Source organism: Leptonychotes weddellii, chromosome 5, assembly GCF_054177405.1.
Source record: "Leptonychotes weddellii isolate Sample4059 chromosome 5, ASM5417740v2, whole genome shotgun sequence".
Taxonomy (NCBI): domain Eukaryota; kingdom Metazoa; phylum Chordata; class Mammalia; order Carnivora; family Phocidae; genus Leptonychotes; species Leptonychotes weddellii.
The window spans coordinates 152,165,181-152,192,237 of record NC_138373.1 but is presented as its reverse complement, the minus strand read 5'-3'; the positions used below and the strand labels follow the sequence as shown (position 1 = coordinate 152,192,237).

General features: G+C 39.8%; 1 protein-coding gene across 9 annotated transcripts in view; it reads right to left on the bottom strand.

Annotated features, from left to right (window-relative positions):
- Positions 1 to 27,057, bottom strand: part of TNRC6B (trinucleotide repeat containing adaptor 6B) — a 237,883-nt gene that overhangs the window by 172,300 nt on the left and 38,526 nt on the right. For all 9 annotated transcript variants that reach the window (XM_081819091.1, XM_081819096.1, XM_081819089.1 and 6 more), the window contains exon 2: positions 2,799 to 2,873. The gene's annotated coding sequence lies outside the window, so the exon portion shown is untranslated. The remainder of the gene's footprint in view (positions 1 to 2,798; positions 2,874 to 27,057) is intronic.

Below are 27,057 nucleotides of genomic sequence, written 5' to 3'. Positions count from 1 at the left end.
AGAGCTGAGTATTAGAAAGCTGACTTGCTTTTAGACACAAGCCCCGTTCTATGTCAACTTTATTAGTAATAAAAGTGAAAGTCTGATCTCCACCTGCTTTACTCCTTCATCCTATATGTCTGTGGTTCAGAACTTGCTCAGGGGAGAGAATGTTTCTTATCAGGTCCCCTTCAATTCCAGGTTATATCTGGAACGTCTCCTCTTCAGAATTAAGTTTTCTACATCGGTCTTATCTTCCCAATTATCCCACTGCCATAATACGAACAGCAGACTTTTACTTTATAAACTTTTCAACTCTATTTCTAGCTACTCCCCATGCACACACTATCCCCCACTTCACACAGGCAGATCTTCTCTCTATTCTCTCCACACAGCTTGCTAATTTAATTTCTTTTTAAAAAAATGTATTTAAATTCAATTTAATTAACATATATTGTATTATTAGTTTCAAATTTAATTTCTATTTATGCAGTTCATACCCAATTTGAAAACCCTTCCCCTCACCACCAATCCACATCTCTATCTTTCTAATATCCAGTCAATTTTTATTTCTAAAAATCTTTCCTGATTAATACCATAGAGTCTGCCTACTTACTATATGTCCTATCATACCTATTTTTCTATTTCTCCTTTCTTTAATTTGTCCTCCTTTGTGTGTGTGTGGTTTTGGAACTATTCTTAATAGTTTTTAAGGTGTTTCTTGAAAAAGCCTTGCTGACATTCTTGTGAAGCCACGGCTTAGAGTTGTGTGTAAGGGTCTAAGTGAGTTTTACTGCCCTTCTGACAAAATGGAAGGAGAATAAAGTAGGCCATGCAAAAGTATGTGGTTGAGCTAGGGGCTCCACTCGAGAAGTGACAAAGGACCAGTGTATTGGTGCTAAGAGAGTGATGAAAAAGTCAAGGCAAAGTGCACTTATGTGAAAATTCACTGGAGGGGGCGAACAAGTGGTAGTAAAGCTGTCAAAGCTGACGTGACAACACAAGCATTTGATTTCTGCTCTGGCACATGATTTCACCTCCGAGCTGTCACCAGCTTGCCATTATGTGGTTAAGTGACCACTGACCTGGTGTTGCTGCAGCACACACAGAACGGGACTCAACAAACGGTAACGACAAACATGAGTAAAACCATACATCATACCGCACCCATGCTCGGTCTTTTCTAAAAGCTGGCAAATATATTTGTACCTTCCAAGCTCTCCAGGATCTAGCCCTCACCTGTCTCTCCGGTGCCATCAGCCAGACCTCTTTTTCCCTTTGCTCCAGGCATAATGAACTACTTACAGTTTCACAGATGTGCCAGATTATTTCCAGTTTCCATGTTTTTGTTCATACTACCCCTTCTGCCTTTCCCTCCCTGATGCCACCAGAGAACACCCTACTCTCATCATTCAAGACTCAACTTTTACAAAGTATTTCCTGATCCATCTCTAGGCAGAACTGGCGATTCCTTCCTCAGTGTCCCCGGTGGATCTTGTCTGAATTCTATTACATGATCTGTAACGCTCTACTGGCTTTACTTGCTTACACAGATGCTTCCCTTATGACACCATCAACTCTTTGACACCAGACACTGTATCTTGTTAATGTCTGTATTCATCGTTTATCTAAAGCTGTATACCCGGCATTTAACAGTCAATAAATTTCTAGGTAGAAATGACCGAATTAATCAACTAAAGTCCTTTTTATTTAAACTGCAATAGGTATCAATTCAATAGATACTTCCTGGGTCCCTACCACACACCAGATGGTGCTCGGCCAGAGTACTACAGTAGAACAAGTTTTGGCTTTGAAGGAGCAGAGTCATTCATAATTCTTTGTCAGTTATTAGCTGTGTAATCTTGGGCACTTAACGTTCTAATCTTCATTATTTTCATCCATAAAACTTGTCAGAAGGAGGTGTTACAAGGATTAAATGAAATAATATATGCATAGCACTCAGCAAGGTGTCCAGGAGCAGCCAACAGGCACTAAAAAACCAGTTAGTTCCTTTCCAAGAAGTCTCAAAGGGTTTACAGACTAGGAAAGGAGACAGAGACAAATAACGCTAATGTAAAATACTGAATGCTTTATTATAGTCATAGTAACGGGTGCACCTAGAATACAGATGAGAAAGAAATTCTGCCAAGGTGGCCTGGGAGAGGGGACAACAGGAAAGATACGAGAAAGAGCAGCGGATAGCTGCATTCTTCTCCCCTCTTCCAAACTCCAAGTGAAAAGAAAAGCATTGACCAAGGCACAAAGCCATGAAAAAGAACTATATATTTGGGAAATAGAAAATGGCCCGGTAGGGCTCACAACAGATAGGGGTGCACTAGAAAAGCAGCCAGAAACATTGATTGGAATTAGGTTCTGTAGGATGTTTGTAGGATGGCGTCTGTAGCAACTGAGAGCCATGAGAGCTGTTTGAGCAAAGGAGTGACATGAGTAAATACATCATTTTGAAAGCTAGTCCTGGCAGTAATGTGGACGACAGACTGGAGTAAGGACAGACTAGAGGCAGAGAAACTAGGAATACGCTCACAGAAAACTGTGGAATTGCTAAATCCTAATAACAAATTCTAGCTTTATAAAAGGATGAGGCACCAAATGTCACTATCAATCATTTGGATTGATGTGCTTTTTAAAGGGACCTACTGAAGTAGAAATGCAAAGAGCTGATGTGATGGCCACTTTAAATACCCTCGTGGAACAACTCAGGAAAGGAGCAATAACGTCAAAATGTACTCTTCTTTTTAAGATGAAGTCTCTCCCATTTCACTGCTAATACACGGTGTATTGAAATTTTAAAAACTTACCTTTGACAGTATCCTGGGGCAACACAAGCCCGTGAAGATGAGTCTAGACTACATTCAGTGCAAAAAACCAAAACCCTGAAAAAAGAGAAAAATCACAGTGAGCTGTGTGCTCATAGTAAGATGCATGGGAAGCGGCAGGGCACAGTTCTGAATCAGGGAGCCTATTACAAATCCAGGCTCTTCCATCTACCAACTATTGACTGTTGGGCCAGTGGCCTAACCTCTCGAGACTTAGCTTCTTCATTCAACATTGAGAACAACAGCACCTTCCTCACAGGGTTCTTGGGAAGTTTAAATGGAATATGCATAAAACAGCATAGGGCAGGGCACCAATCACATGCTCAATAAAGGTGAGTGGTTATTAAGAATGTGAACTGAGGGGCACCTGGATGGCTCAGTCGGTTGAACGTCTGACTCGATTTTAGCTCAGGTCATGATCTCAGGGTGGTGGGATCCAGCTCAGGTCATGATCTCAGGGTTGGGAGGCTCCACGCTCAGCGCTGAGTCGGCTTGAGATTCTCCCTCTCCCTCCCCATGCTGGAGCTCTCTCTAAATCAATCTTAAAAAATACCCAATGTGAACTGAAATACCTTCTGAAGAAACACTAAAACCTATATTAAACCTTTATTATTGATTTCACCTTATCTGTTCTACCAGAAAAATGCCAAGTTGCCTTTTCAACTTCTCCATTTGACATGAGGATATCTCATAATCACTTCAGATTCAACACATCCCAAACAGTACGCTTCATCCCCTGCCCAGACCTCATTCTCCTGTCTCCACTGTCTTATCAAGGGCACCATCTTCTGCCCAGTTGCTTGGGTCAGAACCTCTGGTTCATCCAGGATTTCTCACCCTATCCCAGGCCTCTCACAGCCCCATTAGCAATCCTGTCATTTCTAATTCACAGTATGTAAATTCTTCACTTTCATTGCCATTACCATTCCTTGCTAGTGGAGGCCCCTTAGCTAGTCTCCTGTCCCAATTCTTGCTCCTCCCCAGTCTGTTCCCAAATAATGGCTGGAATGGCCTCTTCAAAATCAAACCGGATCATAACAAGTTGCTAATAGATGCAGTGAAAATTTTATTTATTTCATGATGGAATGTCTCTCTCTTTATATATATGAAATACATACTTACATATGTGCACATACAGATATACGAATATATATGAAATGAAAGCCACTTAATATTAGACATTTAAAGGTCCCAAGCCAGTCCCTTCAATTTACAATGGCAGAAACAAATGCCAGAAGGAGATCCTGCTCAAGGCTGGACCTCTGTGTGTGTGCAAAAGTGGTCAAAACAATGCTGGACAAGCCCTACAGAAACTCATCTGTGATTAGCGTCCGCACTGCTGTCAGAATGCCTGTCACTATTTGGAAGTTGGGTCCTTAGTTTCACAATCAACTTAATGTGTCTGTCCAAGAAAGCGCATTCCATTCCCCACAGCTGCAGATTATGAGTTATAGCTTTAGTTCTACCTCATGTCTTAGTGTTTGAGGGGGTGCTTCAGGGAATCTTGAAAGCATCTTGCTGCTCTCTTATCTGCCATCACCTCTCCCCTTGCTTATTTTTTAACAGCGTTTGAATAAATAAATCTCAGATGGAATTACACTATGATGAGTATTAGTGATATTTTAATTATTATCCCTATCTTCCTACTATACACACCGTTGTCCCAGCCATCTTCCTTTTTAAAAAGCAAATGTGACCTCTGAGTAGATTGCTGCCAAGATTCAGTCAATAATTACCCATTACCTTGAGGGTAAAATCCAAGATCTCTCTAGCCCCATCATCACTTCATAGCCTTCTCACGGGGACTGCGCGTGGTTCCCTTGTCCAAAATACATACACTGATATCTGCTGAGGGCCCTTGGCTTAATTCCCGCCTACTCCTCTTGTAAGATCTGCCTCAGGAATTATCTCCTGAAAGTTTTCTGTACCCTCCTTGGCTGCACTAAGTGTCCCTCTTCTGAGATATACCATATAATATTGGTAGCGCCTGAGGGTCTGCTGTCTACACTCAATGGGAGCTTCTTGACAACAAGGGCTCTCTGTGTCTTACATATCTAGAATTTGGTATCCAGCAGGAGTTCAATAAACAAGATGAACTGAATCCTGACATGCTCCCAATAACTCGGTACTTCAGTGTGGAGCCTTCCCCACTTAAATGGCATGAGGGAAAGCTGAAGAAGCTAGCTGGAACTTCCCAGATGGGTCTGGTCATCATGAAGGATGTAAGCTATGTGGTTATGTGTGACCCTCAGCACCTTGGAGAAAGATTCAATTCTTCATTTTTTGTCACCTGCGGATCATCAAGAGAACAACCCTAACTAATTTTCAGTTCTCTATTCTGATTAGTTTCTGCCCAGGCTAAACATGACTTCTCTAGACTTACCAGTGGTCTAAATTCTGTACCAACTTCAAAAAGTAGCCCATCATTATAGAATTTGCTAATAGATAAGCTTGGAAGGACACAATGGCCAGCTCAGTCCTTTGCCTGCTTGGCAGGTGGGCTCAGACGCTTGCCTGTGTTCAGTGAGCGGAAAAGCAATTGAAGCAGAGGAGGGGCAGGTGAAGGAAAGTGGGCAGTTTCCAAGCACTCTGGAAACCAGTTTTCACAGAACAGCTTCCCTAGTTTCTCTGCAGGGCTGTGAACCTCTGTTATCAGATGCACTTGTACTCAAGATAAACATAACATTTGATTCTAAAATCAACATTTGGAATTATCTAGTTGAAGTTATCCACAGCACTATTTTCCTTCTAAGGTATGAGTAATGGCAAATTCCTTCAAAACATCATTTTGAAATGTTCTGTAATCCTACTATCTGATCGTATATAACCACAGCAGTAAACTATTTGAAGCATTCCAGTTTTCTCTGTTCTCTTGCAGAGTAGTAACCAGACTGGGCTTGAGATTCACACGCAGCTGGGAAGGTTTCATGGGTCTTGGACTAAATCACTACTAGGTCCTGCTAAACTGCAAGGAGACCTCAAGAGCTCCTCCAAGCCCAGTACCTAATCTAACTCATGGGATGTAATCAGACCTACATCTTTCCTAGGGAATATGGCAAGTTGAAAGAAGGACATTTCCAATACATTATATTCACTTTACTATTCTAATATGGCATAGTTTTAATTTTCAAACTTGATTATTCAGCCTGATACTTTTAGGCTTAATTTTAATTCTCATTTTAAAAAATTCAAGTGATAACGATAAGGCCCTTGATCACGGTCCCCTCTCCCCCTACCCTCACTCAGGACTCACCACTGTTATCAGTTTAATTTCCAGGCATAATTCTGGGATGCAGACTATTAAGAATATACAGTTCAGGGGCGCCTGGGTGGCTTAGTTGGTTGAGTGTCTGACTCTTGGTTTCAGCTCAGGTCATGATCTTGGGGTCGTGGATCAAGCCCTGTATTGAGCTCCAGATTCAGTAGGGAATCTGCTTGGGATTCTGTCTCTTTTTTCCCCCTCTGCCCCACCCCCCACCTTGCTCATGCACGCGCTCTCTCTCTAAAATAATAAAGTAAATCTTAAAAAAAAAAAAAAAGAGGGATGCCTGGGTGGCTCAGTCAGTTAAGCATCTGCCTTTGGCTCAGGTCATGATCCCAGGGTCCTGGGGTGGAGTCCCCGCATCGGGTTCCTTGCTCAGCAGGGAGTCTACTTCTCCCTCTGCCTGCCACTCCCCCTGCTTGTGCGTTCTCTCTGACAAATAAATAAAATATTAAAAAAAAAAATACACAGCTCATCCTTGAACAATATGGGTTTGAACTGTGTGGGCTCATTTCTATGCAGATTTTTTTACAGGACAGTTCTATAATTGCATTTTTTTCTTATGATTTTCTTAAGAACATTTTCTTTTCCCTAGCTTACTTTATTGCAAGAATGCAGTATGTAATACATATAAAATGCAAAATATGTGTTAATCGACTGCTTATTTATTGGCAAGGCTTCCAGTCAACAATAGACTATTAGTTAAGTTTTTGGGGAGTCCGAAGTTATACACAGATTTTCGGCTGCACAAGGGGTCAAGGGGGTCAGGCACCCCTAACCCCTGCGTTGCTCGGGGGTCAAGCATACTGTAAACTTTTAACTGAGTCACAAGTAACACTGAAAGCCCTGACTGCTTACATCATTGGCAAGTGGCCTGACTTCAAGCAAGATGTCCGGAAGAGGCATCTTAAGCAAAGCAGCAGATGGGAGGTGGAGCAGAACACGAGCAAGGGAGCCTTTGCAGGAGGTGAGCACAGATGCCAGGAGAATCGGGGCAGACAGGAGGGTACCGCACATCCAGCTCTATAAGTGGGGTGCGCAGCCCAAGTGGGCAAGATGGAACCTATTTAAGTAATACAAATAATAATATCGAAAGCCCAAGCAGCAGAGGTGGAGGTAACTTTGCTACAGGCAGATGGGTTTATTTAGCTGCCAATACACAAGCGTTATGATTGTTCCAAGATCTGGAAATGTTACCTGTGCAGTTTCAGGTCACCTCTACTTAAGTTCAACACTTTGGAAGTTCTATAAAATGTTCCAGTCTGCACATTCTGAAAACCATCTCCATTAATCCTAAAATCTCTTCTAGTTTTTGTGCCCTCCCTCCCCTTTCCTCTTCTAGTCAAGTTTCTTCAAAAAGAAGTTTATATTTGTGGTTACAACGCCCTTACCTCTCATTCACTTATTAATCATTGCAATATGATATCTTTCTCTATCAATCCCATTATCAAATACAATGGCTATTATTCAACTGTTTTGTTTTAAACTCTCTTTCACATTTAAAAATCAGAATGACCTGAAAGTCTTATCATTTGGGTGCTCCTTTCCTATTTTGATATCAAGGATACAGTAGATCCAGGGGCACCTGGCTGGCTCAGTCGATGGAGCACACACGACTCTTGATCCCAGGGTTGTGAGTTTGAGCTCCGTGTTGGATGTAGAGATTACTTAAAAGTAAAATCTTAAAAAATAAAAATAAAAAAAGATACTGCAGATCCAGTCACTGAGCCAGAGGCACCTTGTTTTAGTTGCCGGTCTTTTAGCTGTGTCTAGGTCCTCCTGTCTCCCTGGGTTTGCAGCCAGCCCAAGGCCTTTGTCAATGCTGTTGATTTTCAGATTCATAAATGAGCAGAGTGGTGCTGGGTGAGGAGCTACTGCCTCTGTACATGGGGGACAGGGAGACATGGGTTGCGGTGAGGGAACCAAACTCAACTCCTGGCCTCAAGGATTGAGTCTAGTTCTGATCCCCAAACTGTCATGGATCATGTCTAGTCCCTTTACCCCACAGAAGGAGCCAAATTCATTACTTGTGCCACCTCTTAGACCATTTCTTTAGACTCTTACTGGAGAATCTTTTTCTGCCTGTCCTTTCATTACTGGTATGTTCCTTGGGAGTTACACCCTTCCCTTTCTCTTATTATACACACACGTCCTTATCTTCCCCCATAGATTCAACTACTATCCATGTCTTGATGACTCCCAAATCTCTCTAATACTGACTGTTCCTACAATCTTCAAAACTTCTATAAACTGCCTAATGTCAATGCACTTTGCCTCATGTTCCACAGGTCCCTAAAATGCAACATATCTACAACTAAATAGTCTTCCCTTAAACTGTGTTCTTCTCCTTCTGCCTCACTTGGGAATACTATCGTCCCACTCAAATAAAAACTCTGGCACCATCACCAGTATCTTCCTCTCACCAAACTCTGTCAGTTCTAATCCCCAAATATTTCAGGATGTATTTTCTTCCCTATTCCTACTGCCACTGCTTTCTTTAGTTCTGGTAGTTTCTCACTAAATTTATTTCATTTTTTTCCACTGGTTTTCTTACCCTCAAGACCTTCCTACCCCCACTGCCATCAGAATTGCCTTTATAAAGTGCAATCCCACACAGCCTTTGCTCTCTCCATCTTCAAGATAAAATCCAATTCTCACTACATGGTATATAAAGCCCAGTACCTGTTCACTTCTCTATTTCATCTCACAAATTCACATTGTTTTCAGTTTTCCTTAAACACCACATGGCTTCATGTGCCAGTGACTTTGTATATGCTGTTTCTACTTGGACTGCCTTCCTACTCACAGGGCAAATTTCTTCCCCACCTTCAAGATGCAGGTGTAGGGAAACCTTTTCTATGAAGCCTTTCTTAATGCCACACTCTTGCCACAGGTGGTCTGGATGGGTCCTTCCTCTGAGTTAGCGACTATACTTGGTATATATTTCCACCAGGCTTGTTTATGTTGTACAGACTACTGGGGGCAGCATCTAAATCTTATTTACTACTGTGTCATCAGCATTTAAACAGCGCTAGTGCAAAGGACAGGCCTCTCAGGGCAGAGTGCTACTTGTGTGGGACCCCCAGACTTCCAGAGAGAAGCTGTGAAGGAAACTTTGGGACTCACAGCAGGTCCCTGGCATAAAGATGTTATATTTATTCATGTATCCTGTAAGTCAAGGATGGTTGCCTAAGAAAAACAAACTCAGTCTGAAGCAGGGATGAAGGAAAGGGTATGTGCTCACTTTCAGCCACTTAACCAGTTTGGTCAACTAATGCCTTCTAGCTTAGTCCAGGATGACCTGTCAATTCTTTAACATAAAGGGCTTCAGCAAGTACCTTCTGAAGACCAAAACATAAGCGCAAACCACCTGGAGGTGGGGGTGGGGATCGTAGGGAATGATGACTGCTGGCTACAGGAACAGCAGAGGCAGCTACTGAAACAGCAGAGTCAACTCGGCCAACTTTACTGCTTACTAAGCGCCCAGCATGATGCTCACGTTTTCAGAGCAAGGGCCCATGGCCAGATTTTACTGCCATTGTTGGTCACATAAGAATTAAACAAATTAACATGTTCAGCTTTTGTACCCAATTTATTAATGACCCATGATCAAAAACCTTTATTCTTTTTCCATATTGTATATTAATTTTATGTAGGCTTTTTTTTAATCAAATAGCTATTTCTATTAAAGTTCACAAAATTATAAATGCATATTGGTTCACCCATAAAACCAGTGAGTTAGGGAAATTTTAATATTTATATTGAAGATGGTTAACAGTATGAATAACCATTAACCAAGAACCACCATTTATGCTGTGCTCAGCAATGTACATCATGGACACCTCAAAAAACTTTCATTTAACAGATGATCCCTGTCCTCAGAGGTCTTACACTATTGAAAAGGAGAAGAAAATCAGCACAGCAAGCAATTCCACAAGAACTAAAAGCACTAAGCTGTGTGGCACAGAAGTTAGGACAGTGTAGAGAAAACAGTGGGCTAGACAATCAGGACAGCCTTCAGAGAGAAACTACGATTCCAACAAAATCAACAGGATTTAAAGCAGTGATTCTCAAATGTTTTATAGTCTCAGGATCTCTTTACAATTCTTAAAAATTATTAAGGACCCCAAAGAGTATTTGTTTATGTGGATTATAAATATCAATATGTACCCATACTAAAAATTAAAGTCATGAAAAATTTAAGATATTTATTCATAAGTATCCCTTTAAAAATATTAATACACTACTACATGTTAACATTTTTAAATTAAAAATAATATTTAGAGGATAAAAAAATTTGAGAAAAGTACCACTTTTACATTTTTGCAAATATCTCCAATGTCTGGCTTATGAGACAGCAGCTGTATCCTCGTATCTGCTTTTGCATTCAGTCTTTCGCAGTATCATATGTCACGAAGCCTCTGGAAAACTCCACTGTACACTCGTGAGAGAATGAGTTTAAAAGGCATGTACATGTCAGTATTATTAAAATGGCTGTGACCTCATGGACCCCCTGAAAGGGTCTGGATGGGGAGTGGGGAGGATCCATGGTGCACACTTTGAGTAAGTACTAATTTTAAAAGAGAAAGAAAATGGTATAAGGGTATAAGCAGGAAGGAAGTGTGTGGCTTGGGAGCCATAACTTCCACATTTGCAATGCTTACTCCTAACATCTTGGCTACAACCAAGCTCACCTCCTCCACTGTGAACCTCAGAGACAGAATCAGGAGGTCCAGGTGGGGTTCTGCCTGACAGAGGGACAAGAAGCTTCTCCCTCACTATCCGGTGGGTATGTGTGTGTGTGTGTGTGTGTGTGTGTGCGCGCGCACGCGAGAGGCTCTACTTCCCCCGGCAACATTCCCTGGAGGCCACGTCAGGTTTTCCTCTCGAGCGCCCACACTGTGCTCTCCTCCTAGAAGCTGTAAATGGCTCATAAGAAACTGCCTTGCCATGGCTTCCTGAGGCTGTGTTTACTAACTGCAAAATCATCTCACTGCTACAGTCTCAAATTCTTCAGACATTTCTTGATCTGGCTTGTCTTAAAAAGCAAATTTAACATCAGCCACGTAGCCAGTTTTTTCCTTGCCAATAATCATGTGAGTTTGCAATTCTGTTCCTGTGCATCTTGTGCACTGTAAAAACAGTTCCTGGAGCATCATATGTCATGGATCTAGTTGCCATAAACTGAAAACATTTTCTTCATATTTTGTGGCACAAACTAAAAGCATTCTGGATGCGGTTTGCATACAGTCCATCTCTGGCCAAAAAAGAGGTTTAAATACATGGACAGACAGAGAAAGCAGGGGGGTGGGGGGGGTGGCCATTACCACAGTTAAACTGTTTTATCATCAAAGTCAATGTTTGATAGTATATATATGTTTAAGGTAAAATTTTGCTATGATTATGTTCTAAAATTATCCTGCAGTAGGTACAATTGTTCATTTTATATAGCAAGCTTTAAGTTATCTAAAAGTATTTTATAGCTGAGAGAAGCACAGATGAAACAGAAGCTTCTTTTTGATCTCTCAAAAAACAATTATATGAAAACAACCATGAATCTATATAGTTTTTCAGTCTTTATTACCTTTTTTACTAAACATATTTCTTAAGGCCCCCTTACAGATCAGAATAGATCCTTTTTTAAGTCAAAGTGAAACTAAAACTTTGAAAGATTTCTGCCTCTGGGAATGGCAAACTAGGTAATTCGGACCAACTGTCCTGCTGAGGATAGCCAGAAAATCTGAAGAAAATATAAAAAATATATTGAAGGCAGAGGCATTAACAAGTTAATTAAGAATTACCAGTCACAAAAATCAATTCCAGGACAACTCTATTACTCAATATGAAAAATAAATAATAAAGCTTTTAGAAGATAATATGGGATAATATTTTCATGACCTAAGGGTAGGGAAGGATTTCTTAAGCAGCTCACAAAAAAGCACCTATTATTAAAAAACAGATGAATTTGACATGAAAACTGAGAATTTTTGTTCATCAAAAGACAGCCTCGGGGCGCCTGGGTGGCTCAGTTGGTTAAGCGACTGCCTTCGGCTCAGGTCATGATCCTGGAGTCCGGGGATCGAGTCCCGCATCAGGCTCTCTGCTCGGCGGGGAGTCTGTTTCTCCCTCTGACCCTCCTCCCTCTCAAGCTCTCTGTCTCTCATTCTCTCTCTCAAATAAATAAATAAAATCTTTAAAAAAAAAAAAAAAAAGACAGCCTCAAGAAAATGAAAAAGCAGGCTATATAAAACCAACAAAGGGCTCATATTCGAAATAACAAAGAATTCTATCAAGGAGAAAAAAATCAAGATAACTCAATAGGAAAATGGGTAGAAGACCAGATTAGGCACGTCACCAAACAAGCAAAAACAAAAAACTACATTATCTAAATGGCCAACAAAGCATATGAAAAGGTGTCTAGCCTCATTAGGAAGTAAGAGAAATACAAAATAAAACCATAATGAAAAATACAAAGGAAAATCCTAATGATATACCATTATATACCAGAATGGCTAAAAATTTACTCGTTTATTTTTTTAAAGATTTTATTTTTAAGTAATCTCTACACCCAAGATGGGGCTCAAACTCACAACCCTGAGATCAAGAGCCACCCGGCTCCACCGACTGAGCCAGCCAGGCGCCCCATGAATGGCTAAAAGTTTATAAGTCTGATAATAACAAGTGTTACCAAGGATATGGAACAACAGGACCTCCCTTATACTGATTGTGTGAATTGAGCGGTTATTGTTATATCCACTTTGGAATACAATTCACCAATATTCTTCTCTATGATCCAGCAATTCCACTCCCAGGTATATATACCCAGCAGAATTCATGCGCATGTGCACCCAAAAGACACTTACAAAAATTTTCAAACCAGCACTATTCATTTTTTTTTTTAAGATTTTTTCTTTATTTATTCATGAGAGACAGAGAGAGAGAGAGAGGCAGAGGGAGAAGCAGGCTCCCAAGGAGCAGGGAGCCCAATGCGGGACTCGATCCCAGGACTCCGGGATCATGACCCGAGCCGAAGGCAGACGCTTAACCATCTGAGCCACCCAGGTGCCCTGGACCAGCACTATTCATAAGAGCCCTCCACTGGGAACAATCCAAATATCCTCAGTAGTAGAATGGATAAATACCTTCTAGCATATTCATACAATGGAATACCATACAGCAAGGAAAATGAAGGAACAATAGCCACACACAACAACATGGATGAATCGTGCAAACATAATGACCAGATATAAAAGAACATATGGCATGTGACTCTGTGTTCAAAATCAGCCAAAACTATAATGTTTAGAGGTACACAGGTCATAAAAGGAAAAAGAAAGGAAAGGAATCAGGAGAGCAGTTACCTATAGGTGAGAAGGGAGGGCTGTGATTGGCAAAGGTCACTATGATGGGGCTACTGCATCCCTGTAATGTCCTACTTCTTGACCTCAGAATGAATGATTATTTAAAAACAAATAATTCACTAGGTTTTACATTTGTATTCTATGCACTTTTCTGGCTGTGTGATATATTTCACAGTATATGAGAATGAATGCAAGCAGAACTAATTCAAAGGGGAAAGTGGTATCTTTTGTATAAATTTAAAAATTAGATCATAGAACCCAAGTTCCTTAGAAGGCATCCCTGCCCATCATTACCAAGCCCTGTCTTCCTCGTTTCATCTCTTGCCACCCACCTTTTGTTTACAAGTAGTCTGCCGCACTCACTCAACCAGGTGCATCCTTTATATTTATTCATGATATTTCTCTGTCCAGAAAACCATGTTGACACACCCCAATCACCCTTTTGCCAGACTAAGTACAAACTGTCAGTCAAGACACAGCCTGGGTATCATCACCTGTGAGAAACCTTTTTAGGAGACACAGACTCTACAGACACACTGTCTGGTTCAAATTCTAGATCTGCCATTTACTAGTTCTGTGACCTTGGTCAAGTTACCAAACTTTAGTTTTATAGTTTCCACATCTGTAAAATAGGATAAAAATATTATCTGCCTCACTGGGTAGCTTGAGGATAAACAAGTAAATATATGCAAAGTAAGACAGAGTAAGTACAAAGTACTAGATACTATTGTTACCTAATATTAACTACATATTAGCTACTATGATTATTATCAATACACTCTGATAACCTCCTGCCTATACCCTGAGGCCCCTCCACATTAGATACTCTTCCTTTGGGCTCCCATGGCTCAGTATTAGTTTATTTTCCTCTATACAGCCCCTTATTCCTTGAGACCAGACTAAATCTTTTACTCCTCAATCCCTAACATCTAGCACAGTGCCTGGCATGTAGTAGATACTCAGTGAGTATCTGTGGAATGAATAAGCCACCAAGACACATATAAAAGTAGTCCTTTGGTGCTGAAAGGTGCCCTACCCTTGTTTATGCCACAACCTGGAAGCATAGTCTTGACAGATTCCTACAGCAATTACCTCAGAATATGGGTGTAGACTCCCCTTGGTAGCAATAAATGAGGGACAAGTAATAATACTTGTCTTATCTACCTCTTGTGAGTCTCAAACGATAATAACTATGAAAATGTATTTTTTTAAGTGTGACGCTCTATTATATGAGGTTTTATTGCCTTAATAAAACAACAGGATTATTGCTGAGTTGCAAGTCTGGAAAGGGCTTTAGGGAGTAATAAGGAATTAAAATAATCTAAAAATGCAATCTCATATGGTCTGAGATAAGATCTTTATTTTAAAAATAAACATTAAATATTTATTTTTAATAATAATTTGCATATATTGCAGTAATAATTAAAACATTTTGCAATAAAATTCCCATTTTCTCAATTGGTTATTAATGATTTAGGTAATATCAACACAAACGTTTGCCTATGTGAATGTTCACAGCAGCATCATTCATAATAGCCAAAAAGTGGAAAGAACCCAAATGTCCATCAGCTGGAAAACGGATCCATCCACCCAGTGGAAAACTACTCAGCAGCAAAAAGAACAAGCTACTGATACAAACTACAGTGAGGTGAACCTCGAAAACATGATGCTCAGTGAGAGAAGCCACTCACAAAAGATCTCAGGTTGTATGATTCCACATACATGTAATGTCCAGAAAAGGCAAACTACAGGGACAGAGAGTAAATTAGTGGTTGCCTGGGGCTGGGAGTGGGAATGACAGATAGCAAATGGGTATGAAGGGTCTCTTTGGGCTGACAGAAATGTTCTAAAATGATGTTGTGGTGATGATTACACAACGGTGTAAATTTACTAAAAATGTTTAAATTGTACACCTAAAATAGGTGAATTTTATGGTGTGTAAATTATACCTCAATAAAGGTGTTTTTTAAAAACAGAAATGTTCGGCACTCTCGCAGCTAGCTATAATTCTCACATCTTTAAAATATCACCCCCACATGGGACCAAAGAACACAAGCATACAGCATAATGAAAAAAGTTAGCTTTTAAAAACAAAAAAATTTTTAAATGTCACGTACTAAATATCTTAAAAAACCCAAAGTGCCACCTCCTTACTTATTTTCCAATCCAGCAGCAACAAAACAATGATCTTGATAAACAGGCTTTCACGTCATTTGTTTATATCACCCCACCTGTACAAACACACATTCTGGCCTCATCTGCATTTATAATTGCAAACAGGAATATTTGGCACAATGCCCCCCACCCCTTATAGCCAAATGGCAAACATAAGAAAAAGGTAAATACAGAAAGCATAGTGTATAGTGAGATAAAAAAAAATAATAATGTTATACATACGATAAACAGGATTTCTAAATAGAGTTTAAATTAACCCTCAGAAATCGGCAGTTCTTTATACAAATGTACTTCAGATTAAATTCTACAAGAAGTCCTAAAATCCTATCCAAATTATTTTGCTGAACTGGAATTGCTAAATTGGATATTGCTTAAAGTAGGTCACTGGCTGGGGCTTGAAAGTATTTGGTAATGCAGAGAGCTATTTGCAACGTCATTTGTCATAATGAGATTTGACTTAGACAAAGCAGGAGAAACCACACTGGTTGGGTGTCAATTGTCAGTTGTCTTTTATTCAGATAAATCTGATTTTAGATTTATCTCACTGCAGATTCTTGAACACGGAAATAACAAGATGAAAGAAGTGTTTTTGAAAGAGTAAAACTGGTGGCAGTGTTTACAAAGTGCCTCTTTGGCTTCCTGCTCCTTTGTCCCTCATATGTGCTCAGTCTCCAAAGACCATTAACCTTTCTTTTGGAATGTCTTTCAGGTTTATTCCTTTCTCTCCACTTCTACTCACCACTATAATCCTAATTGGTGTCAGGAAGCGGTAAAGGACAAGAAAACTAGGAAAAGCAGTCAAACTAGAGACTGTTAGAATATCTAAGATGGAAGTGAAGGGGACCTGGTGTTGGGCAGTGGTGCTCAAAGTGTGGTCCCCAGACCAGCAGCATCAGCATCACCTGGGAACTAGATGCAAATGTCAATTCTCAGGCTTTATCCAGATGTATCAAATCAGAAACTATGGGGTCAGAACCAGCAACCTGTTTTTAATGAGCCCTCCAGGTGAAGTCTGATTTTTAGTGGTACAGAAAGAGCAAAAGAGGAAGGAATGGACCAAGATGAGAGAATTTCAGAACCTGCTGAGAACTTCTACCACAATGTCCCTCCAATCTCCAACCCAACCTATCCAAAAAGAACTGTTCTCCAAACTGCTCTTTCAAGTGCTATTCACTTCTGCTATCACAACCCTCTACACTGCTTACATTCAATCTCCCTTCTACCAGTCCTCATCCAATATATTAATCTGGTTGATTCTACAGTTGGGGCTCTAGGAGGAAATGTACCACATATGGGAAATTATTATTATAAAAAGGGGGGGGTGGACCTTGAAATTGGTGGAGAAAAGATGAGGGGCACTCAGCCCCTCATGGTTAAGTGTCTGTCTTCAGCTCAGGTCATGATCCTGGGGTCCTGGGATCCTGGGATCGAGCCCCAGTCAGGCTCCCTGCTCAGTAGGGAGTCTGCTCTCCCTCTGCCCCTGCCCCTGCTCGTGCTCTCTTGTGTGCAAACTCTCTGTCTCTCTCTCTCAAATAAATAAAATCTTAAAAAAAAGAAAAGATTAATTATTATTCAATAAATGGTTTTGGAGGAACTGACTAGTTGTTGTGGGAATGGAGAGTGGAAAGCTGTATTCCTCACTTTGTGCATCTTACTCCATGCACCAAAATAAAATTCCAGGTAAATCAAACACTTTAATTAAAAATCCAAAAGGAATATGAAAGTAGTAGATGAAATAATCATAAAAATATTTTTATCATCTTCAATAAGAGAAGGTCTTCCTAAAAGCATGATAATTTCACCCAGAAGGCTTAAAAGAAATTTCTAATAAATTTTACTACATAAAAATCTGAAAACTTTTCTAGGACTAAAAAAAGATCATAAAATAAAAAGACATACTAATAATACATTTGTAATGCACAACAGGTGAAGAGGTCTCTCACATTTTTTTTTTTAAGATTGTATTTATTTATTTGACAGAGAGAGACACAGCGAGAGAGGGAACACAAGCAGGGGGAGTGGGAGAGGGAGAAGCAGGCTTCCCGCTGAGCAGGGAGCCCGATGCGGGGCTCGATCCCAGGACCCTGGGATCATGACCTGAGCCGAAGGCAGACGTTTAACGACTGAGCCACCCAGGCGCCCCTCTCTCATATTCTTAAGAAAAAAAATGAACACAGGGCGCCCGGCTGGCTCAGTCAGTGGAGCATACGACTCTTGATCTCGGGGTCATGAGTTCAAGCCCCATGATGGGTATAAAGATTCCTTAAATTAATAAAACTTTAAGAAAAAAAAGAACAAACCTAATTAGATAATTGCACAAAGGAAAAGAAAACACAATTCACAAAAGAAAAATACAAAGGATATAAAAAACATAAATCTAATACTTTTTTTAAAAAGTTGGGGTTTTGTTTTTTGTTTTGTTTTGTTTTTTTACTTAGCAAATTGGCAAAGATTAAGAAGATTGACAAGGCCAGGTGTGGGGACAGCAGCACTATCACATACTGATGGTAGTATATAAACTGCCTTTCTACAGCATAAAATGACATCTACCAAAATGTAAAATATGCATTTCTTTCATACAGCAATTCCACTTCTAAGAATGAATTCTACCAAAAATACTCATAAGTATACAAATATATTTGTTTAAAGATGTTCATTGCTCCTTCTGCTGTACTATTTGCAATCTTGAACTGTAATCCTGAACAACCTTAATGTCTTAATGTCAACCACTTGGAGACTGGTAATAGAAATAAAAGAATATTCTCCAGCCATTACAAAGAAGGAGGCAATGTAACATGGAAGATGTTCACAACATCTTATTAGATTAAATGAAGAGCCATCATAAAACATATGTATAAGTTTAATTCCTTATTGGTAAATATATATATATATAGCTATAATATATAACATATACAATATAAATTTATATATTTGGGGAGATCAAAAGTTATACATGGATATCTGACTGCATGGAGGATTGGTGCCCCTAAACCTTGTGTTGTTCAAGGGCCAACTGTATACATATAACACAAATATGTTATATACTACATATACTATAGGTGTAGATGTAATGTATACAGTGTATAATATAATACATACATTATAAACCAGCATGAAGGTATAGGGGGGAAAGTCTGGCAAGATATACAACAAACTTTAAAAACAGGCACTTTGAGGACTCAGATGGGGGACTTTTCCATTTTCTACTTCATAAACAACATGAATTGCTCTTATAATAAAAAATAAATCTGATGTCAAAGCCTCCCAGCCCATAGCTAATATAGTCCAAACTCCTCAGTCAGATGTCAGGATGGTCCAGCTACGTCACGCGACACCCTTACCCATCACCAGGGTAAACTCCCCTAATGGGGCAGGTTAGGCAGGGTGTCTGTTGTCCCTCCTTCACTGTATCCCTGATGAAGTCTGGTGCCACCTCTGATAACCTTTCCTGCCATTATCAAAGCTTTTATTGTGATAGGTACACTGGAATGGCATTCTAATTTGTTCCTTTTAGAACAATGTTGACAGAGCTGCTCAAATTAATAGATTCCTTCAACTGCTTTTGTAGGAAAATAAGTTCGCATGCTAATGTATGGGCTGATCAATACAACCCCACCACTGAAAACCAAAATGTAACATGCTTTTTGGCTAATAAATATTAAGAAATAATGTTTGGGTTTTTTTTTTTTAAGATTTTTATTTATTTATTTGAGAGACAGAGATAATGACAGAGATAGCAAGAGAGCATGAGCAAGGAGGAGAGGGAGAAGGGCGCCTGGGTGGCTCAGTCATTAAGCGTCTGCCTTTGGCTCAGGTCATAGTCCCAGCGTCCTGGGATCGAGCCCCGCATCGGGCTCCCTGCTCTGCAGGAAGCCTGCTTCTCCCTCTCCCACTCCCCCTGCTTGTGTTCCCTCTCTCGCTGTCTCTCTCTGTCAAATAAATAAATAAAATCTTAAAAAAAAAAAAAAAAAAAAGGAGGAGAGGGAGAAGCAGGCTCCCCATTGAGCAGGGAGCCCAACGCAGGGCTGGATCCCAGGACCCTGGGATCATGACCTGAGCCAAAGGCAGACGCTTAACTGACTGAGCCACCCAGGCACCTCAATGTTTGGTTTTCATAACCATCTGTTGGCATATATCCCCCATCCTGTGTAACACATGGATACGATAGTTATAATTGTTCTGGAGCAGAATACTGAGACAAGATTTCTTAGAAGACACAAGAGGGAGAGTCAGTTTTGTGATCTCTTTGGCTGGGGTGCAATGTGGATGGACCACTGAGTACTCAGACAACACCCTGATCCAGTCCCACTTTCCATCTTGCAAGCCCAACTCACTCCATTGTCAAGGTGTGGTGATGTCACACGACCTATATGCCAGCGCAAGTTTGATTCAGGGTTTGTTAACTGAAAAATCATGTCTTTCCAGGATATCTGGATGCTTCTCAAAAATACAACGCTATAGTTGAGTAACAGAGCCTCTTCTCGGCTCATCCATAGCAACAAGGGTTTCCTAGACTTCCTAGCTGGGTAATATCAGCTTTATTCTAATCCACACCTTCTGGCTGACAATTGTCCTTGCAGACCTCCTGAGAAAGAATTGACCATTTCAGTAGTACCCTGTGTCTAAAGATCTGGAATCTGAAGTCTTATAAAGTTTAGGGCCATGATCAGGGTACTTAGTGGTTGACTATTTATTATGGATACCAACATGTTCAATACAACAGACAGTACTTTCTGAAGTCAGTATGGTAGTCATGTTTGTGTTTCTAAGACAATCAGCTTGATAAAATACAAATACTTGGGGTCAGGGATGAGAGGGGAGCAAAGGAGCTAAAGTACATGGAAGGCCTAGGCTAAAGTCACTAGGTCACTGAGCTGGCAATGGCATGGATAAACCAGTGTAACTGTCAATGACATCTGTCATGAACATGAAGGTTATAGGTTATAGTGCTTGTATAGGTATAGTGCTTGTTTAGATGTCTATCTCCCCTACCAACCAAGGGAAGAATGGGGTACTTTACTCATATTTGCATTCATAGTACTTGGCACAGAGCAGGTACTCTGTAAATGTTTGCTAAATTAATGAAACATATGCTTTAAGAAAATATACAACACACAATAAAGGGACACATGGCAAAAGCTGGTAGTTGCCTACATTTCCTATTGCAATCCAGATTTGGTTTGGTGTAACTCTGTACTCAGATAGATTTCCTAACATTTCTTACGAATAGAGGTGGCCATGTGTCACAGCTCTGGTCAATGAGATTCACCTCATTAGACGAGGCACATGTTTTGTACTTCACTCTTCCTCCTTCTTTAAGGGGCTGGAGGAGGGTAGGGAAGCAGAGAAGTGAACTCACCACTATCAAGAGAGATACATCTAAGAATGGGTAGAAGGAATTCGAGACATTACCACCACTGTGGAGTGACGACTGTAACAGCCCTGGACTACTTACTTTTCAATTTTATGTTGTGTAAGAGAAAATAAATCTCTATTTGGTTCAAGAAAACTTGGATTTTCCATTACATGCAGTCTAATTTATCCCTAATTGATAAAAGGAGTGACAGGAGGAAGAATTATGAGGCTACTGTACTAATCCAAAGAACAACAATTTTATTCTAATAACTGAGTAAGTACAGTCTTCCTTTTCTTTGTGATAATATAATTGTAAATAATTCTAGGGTGTATGAGATCATTAAATGACAGCACTCTAGCTAGCAGCTCAACAGTGATTTGAGATTATCTAACCAAATCAAAATGTGTGGGAAGAGTGGCGATGCTTATAAGGCCCTGACACACACTGCAGTGTTATCAGCACTAAGACCAACTAAAACAGATGAACTCCGAGATCACATGAAATTACCAATAATCTCCTCTCAACTACATGGAAGTGGTAATTAAAACCCAGAGTGGAAAAGAAAATTGAAAACATTTCAAAAACACCTGCAGAAGAATGCTTCTATTCCAGCTGCATGTTAAACCTCCTTTATCAGATATGTTTTACACTCAACATCTGGCCTTTCCTACCAATTCAATGTTAAAGAATACTTCTTGTTTAAGTAACCACCATGGAGGAAATTTTAATCCCTCTCAAGGGCAGTTCAGTTGTAGTTCACATTCACTTCTTTTTTTTTTTTTAAAGATTTTATTTATTTATTTGAGAGAGAGAATGAGATAGACAGCATGAGAGGGGGAGGATCAGAAAGAGAGAGGCAGACTCCCCGCTGAGCAGGGAGCCCGATACGGGACTCAATCCCGGGACTCCAGGATCATGACCCGAGCTGAAGGCAGTCACTTAACCAACTGAGCCACCCAGGCGCCCCCACATTCACTTCTAAGAAATCAAAGTAAAATATGTTGTTCTGTCCTCTGTAATTCTTTTTTTTTTTTAAGATTTTGTGAGAGAGACAATGAGAGACAGAGAGCATGAGAGGGAGGAGGGTCAGAGGGAGAAGCAGACTCCCTGCCGAGCAGGGAGCCCGATGCGGGACTCGATCCCGGGACTCCAGGATCATGACCTGAGCCGAAGGCAGTCGCTCAACCAACTGAGCCACCCAGGCGCCCCTGTCCTCTGTAATTCTTATAAATTAGTACTCAGATCTAGAAACCAGATCAATTTGTATTGGAAAAGGAAGGCATATGCTTAATGTAGCACTAGCTAATGGCAATCAATAAGCTTTTGTTTTTTAAAACAAAAAGTTTTTTAAAGTATCATTATGAACTCTTAACCTTTTCAGTTAATGTTTTTATTGGTATTCTAATTGTCTCATCGTTGGCCAAAGGGAGTCTCTTCGTGTGTGTGTGCTCTTGCGTCCTTTTGATGTGACCCTTGTTATGGTCTTTGATGACTTCATTGCTGTATGGTATAACAAGAAATTCTATGTTTAACTTGTGTAATTCCTGCTGCAGGCCTGGAACAGCTATCTAAGGAATCCTGCTTTCTTTTAGTGAGAATTGGTATTTCAAGATCAAAATTCGGGCATTAGGGTTACATACTGCTAACTGGGTTGATTATTGTTTCTAGGCCTTTTCAGTGTAACATGTTAGGCAGTTTTTTAAAGATATAATCTATCAAGAGTTCACACTAAAATTCCCAATTCGAAATCCAGTTAATCAAGAGAATAAGACAAGCCACAGAATAAGAAAAAATATTTATAAAAGATTTATCTGATAAAGGACTATTATCCAAAATATACGAAGAACTCTTAAAGCTCAACAATAAGAAAACGAAAATCTCAGTTAAAAAAATGAACAAAAGGGGCACCTGGGTGGCTCAGTCCCGTTGAGATCTTGAGATCAAGCCCTGCATTGGGCTCTCTAGGTATAGAGTCTGCTTGGGATTCTCTCTCTCCCTCTGCCTCTGCCCTCCACCCCCTACTCTTTCTCTATCTCCAACAATAAATAAAATCTTAAAAAAAAAAAAAAAAAAAGGTGGGGGCACCTGGGTGGCTCAGTCGGTTAGGCCTTCAGCCTGGGTCATGATTTCAGGTCTTGGGATCAAGCCCTGGGTCAGGATCCCTGCTCAGCAGGGAGTCTGCTTGTTCCTCTCCCTCTGCCCCTCCCGCGGCTCTCTCTCTCTCAAAAAAAAAAAAAAAAGACTTGAACGAGACACCTCACCAAAGAAGACATACAGATGGCAAGTAAGTATATGAAAAGATGCTCGACCCTGTATGTCATTAGGGAATCACAAATTAAACAATAAGATACCACTAGTCACCTATTAGAATGGCCCAAAACTAAAACACTGACAATATCAAATGCTGGAGAGGATGTGGAACAACAGGAATGCTCATTCATGGCTGGAAGGAATGTAATATGGAATATCTTCCACTTGGGAAGATGGCTTGTGGTTTCTTACAAAACTAAACATGGTCTTATAATCCAGCAATCACACTCCTTGATATTTACCCAAAGGAACTGTATATCCACAAAAAAACCTGCACACTGATACTTACAGCTGCTTTATTCATAACTGCCTACACTTGGAAGTAACCAAGATGTCCTTCAGCAGGTGAATGGATAAATGAACTGTGATATGGCCAGACAATGGAATATTATTCAGTGCTAAAAATAAATGAGCTATCAAGCAATGAAAAGACATTAAGGAAACTTAAAGGTATATTACTAGGTCAAAGAAGCCAATCTAAAAAAGCTATGTACTATGTATGATTCCAACTATATGACATCTGCAAAAGGCAAAACTAGAAGGTAGTAGAAAGATTAGAGGTTGTCAGGGGCTCCTGAAGAGGGAAGGACGAGTGGGGGAACACAGAGGAATTTTAGGGCAATGAAACTATTCTCTATACTACAGTGGTGAATACACATCATTATACATTTGTCAAAACACACAGATTGTACAACACCAAGAGTGAATCCTAATGTAAACCATGGACTTTGTATGATAATGAAATGTCAATGTAGTATCATCAATTAGAACAAATGAACCACTCTGATGCAGGATGCTGGGGCAGCTGGGGAGGATTGGGCAGGAGGTATATGGGAACACTCTGTACTTTCTGCTTAATTTTACTGTGAACCTAAAACTGTTCTAAAAAATAGTCTTAAAAAAATCAAGTTAACAGGGTTTTAATTAACCTCTTTTATTTTGTATCTGTAACTCCTTTCACCCATGTTGAGATTCTGGGTCTCAACAACACAGGAAATGATAAAATGTCACACAATTACTCACACGTATTATCTGACAATACACACATAGCAATCTCAGACTAAAGAATAATAATACTGACACCATCGCCAATAATATATGGGTTTTGTTGTTGCTGTCATTTTTTGCAGTTTTTTTTTTTATCCTTACAGTAGATACCACTAAGGATATAAAACTCAAATTACTGAGTTTTAAATTTTAGGTTTTTGTTTGTTATTTTCAATTTTTAAAGATTATTTTTTAAAAAAAATTAACTTTGCCTTGTAATCATTTAAATCATTGCATGAAGTCAGATCTACAAATAAGCTATATTCAAAGCAGTTTAGTTCCTATCTCTGTCCCCTCTACCCTATTTCCCTTCCATCATCTCTCATAATCTCTTTTTAAGCTTTTGTGACTTATTCTTCTATTTAAAAATTATAGACTGCAAATACTGACATCAAAATATGCTAGAAACCCTTGCATTCAAAGTAATGGAGGAATGGAGGAGAAAGACCACTGGTTTGTAGTTAGAAGACGTAGTGTCCAGTTACCGTCTCACTACTTATTAGTGGACCTCGGGGAATTATCTAATTTTCAGAGTTTCATATCCTTTTCTATATTATGAGGAAAGCAATAAATATCTACCTTATATAGTTGCTATGAGGATCAGGTAAGATATCAAAATCTTTTAAAGGTATAATTAATTATATATGAGTACATTTTCTTAGAGTAATGTCTTCTGAAGATTAGCCAAAAATAATTCTGTTTATAATAAAAATCTCTTTTACTCTTAGGTACAAAATAAGCAGGTATAACGTATTCCTTTATAAAGAAAGAACCTTCAAGAAGTAGGGGGGAGAGAAGCTGAAGTCAAAAAGTTCCCGGCAGGTTAAGCTTTCCCCAGGAGAAGGACCAAGGGGTCCTGGGAAGTGGCATGTGGAAATCTGGTCCTTGGCGTCTAGGGCACCAACAGTTAAGTGGCCGTACCTCTGAATCTCTAACGGAAATTGAAGTCGATGGTGCCCTGTAAGACCCAGCCCTGCCGGCATCTGTAGCTTTTCTCCCATCCCCCTGCCTTCCTCTTCTGTCTCCAGTAAACCAGCTTTTCTCAGTTCCTCCAAGGCTTCAAGCTCTTTCCTCCCTCAACACCTTCACACACATTAGTCCCTTTGCCAGAATGATCTTGCTCCAAATAATCATCTGGTCAACTCCAACTTTTCCATCCCATCTTTGCTTAAATGTTACTTTCTCAGAGAGGCCTTCCCTCACCTCCCAGGCTAAATCAAATCCCCTAATCATTTACTCTTACAGCTACTTGTATTTTTCCTAAAAGGCATTTATCAGGGTTTGGCATTACATATGCAGTAACGTAACTGTTTGATTGTCTTTTTTCCCCAGTAGATAAAACGCTCTGTGGAGGTCAGCATATGTTTTGCTTATTTCTCTACCCCCAGTTCCTAGTACCATGTCTATAGTATAGAGCAGGTGCTCCATAGATATTTGAGTGAATGAAAAACCTACACATCATATATAAAACTGTTGAACTAGATCCTGAATACTGGAAAGAGGGAAGGATCAAGTTGTTAAACACGGGAAAAAATCTACACTCCAGAGTCTTCTTATAAGGGGCCATTATTCCATTCCCTCTAACTTGATTTATAATTTAAATATACAAACATTCAAATTGTATAATGTATTTCCCTCTCTATATGTAATAAAGTGAGTTTTAGTGATCAAAATGTCCAGAAACAAGGCTTCTGTACGCCTGTCACAAAAGCTACAATTTTTCACATATGATGTAGCATAAGCTGAGGGTATTATGATGAAGGAAAAATTTTCAAAATAAAATAATACCGTCTCCTGGGGCACCTGGGTGGCTCAATCGTTAGCCGACTGAGGTTTTATTTATTTATTTGAGAGAGCCTTTGGCTCGGGTCATGATCCCAGGGTCCTTGGGATCAAGTCCCACATCGGGCTCCCTGCTCTGAGGGGAGCCTGCTTTTCCCTCTCCCACTCCCCCTGCTTGTGTTCCCTCTCTCGCTGTCTCTCTCTCTGTCAAATAAATAAATATTTTTTTAAAAGATTTTTATTTATTTATTTGACAGAGAGAGAGACAGACACAGAGAGAGCACAAGCAGGGGGAGCAGCAGAGGGAGAGGGAGAAGCAGGCAAAGGCAGCTGCTTAACAACTGAGCCACCCAGGAGCCCCATAAATAAATCTTTAATAAATAAATAAATAAATAAAAATAAGAATCTTAAAAAAAAAATACAGCCTCCTAAAAATCCAAGAAGAAGACCCATAGGGAGGTGGAATCTAGAAATAAAAGAGACTTAAGAAATGTATCAACCAAATGCTATAATGACAATCTTTAAACACTACCTGGTTTTTATGTAGCCAGAAATATGAAAAGCTTATTAGTATTTCTCTTCAGTGGATATAATGAATTAAGTATGGCAGACAGAGGACACACAATTTAAAAGGGAAGTTAAAACGTCATTTAATTTTTTTTCTATCTAAAGCCTTCATTTTCAGGGTGCCTGGGTGGCTCAGTCAGTTAAGCGTCTGCCTTTGGCTCAGATCAAGATCCCGGGGTCCTGGGATCGAGCCCTACATCGGGCTCTCTACTCATCGGGAGTACCATCTCCCTCTGTTCCTCTCTGCCCTGCTTGTGCTCTCTCTCTCTCTCTCTCAAATAAATAAAACCTTTAAAAAAAATAAAGCCTTCATTTTCCTATTTCCTTGCAAACAAATGAACAAAAACACTTTTCTTATTTTTATACATTAAGAATAAAATT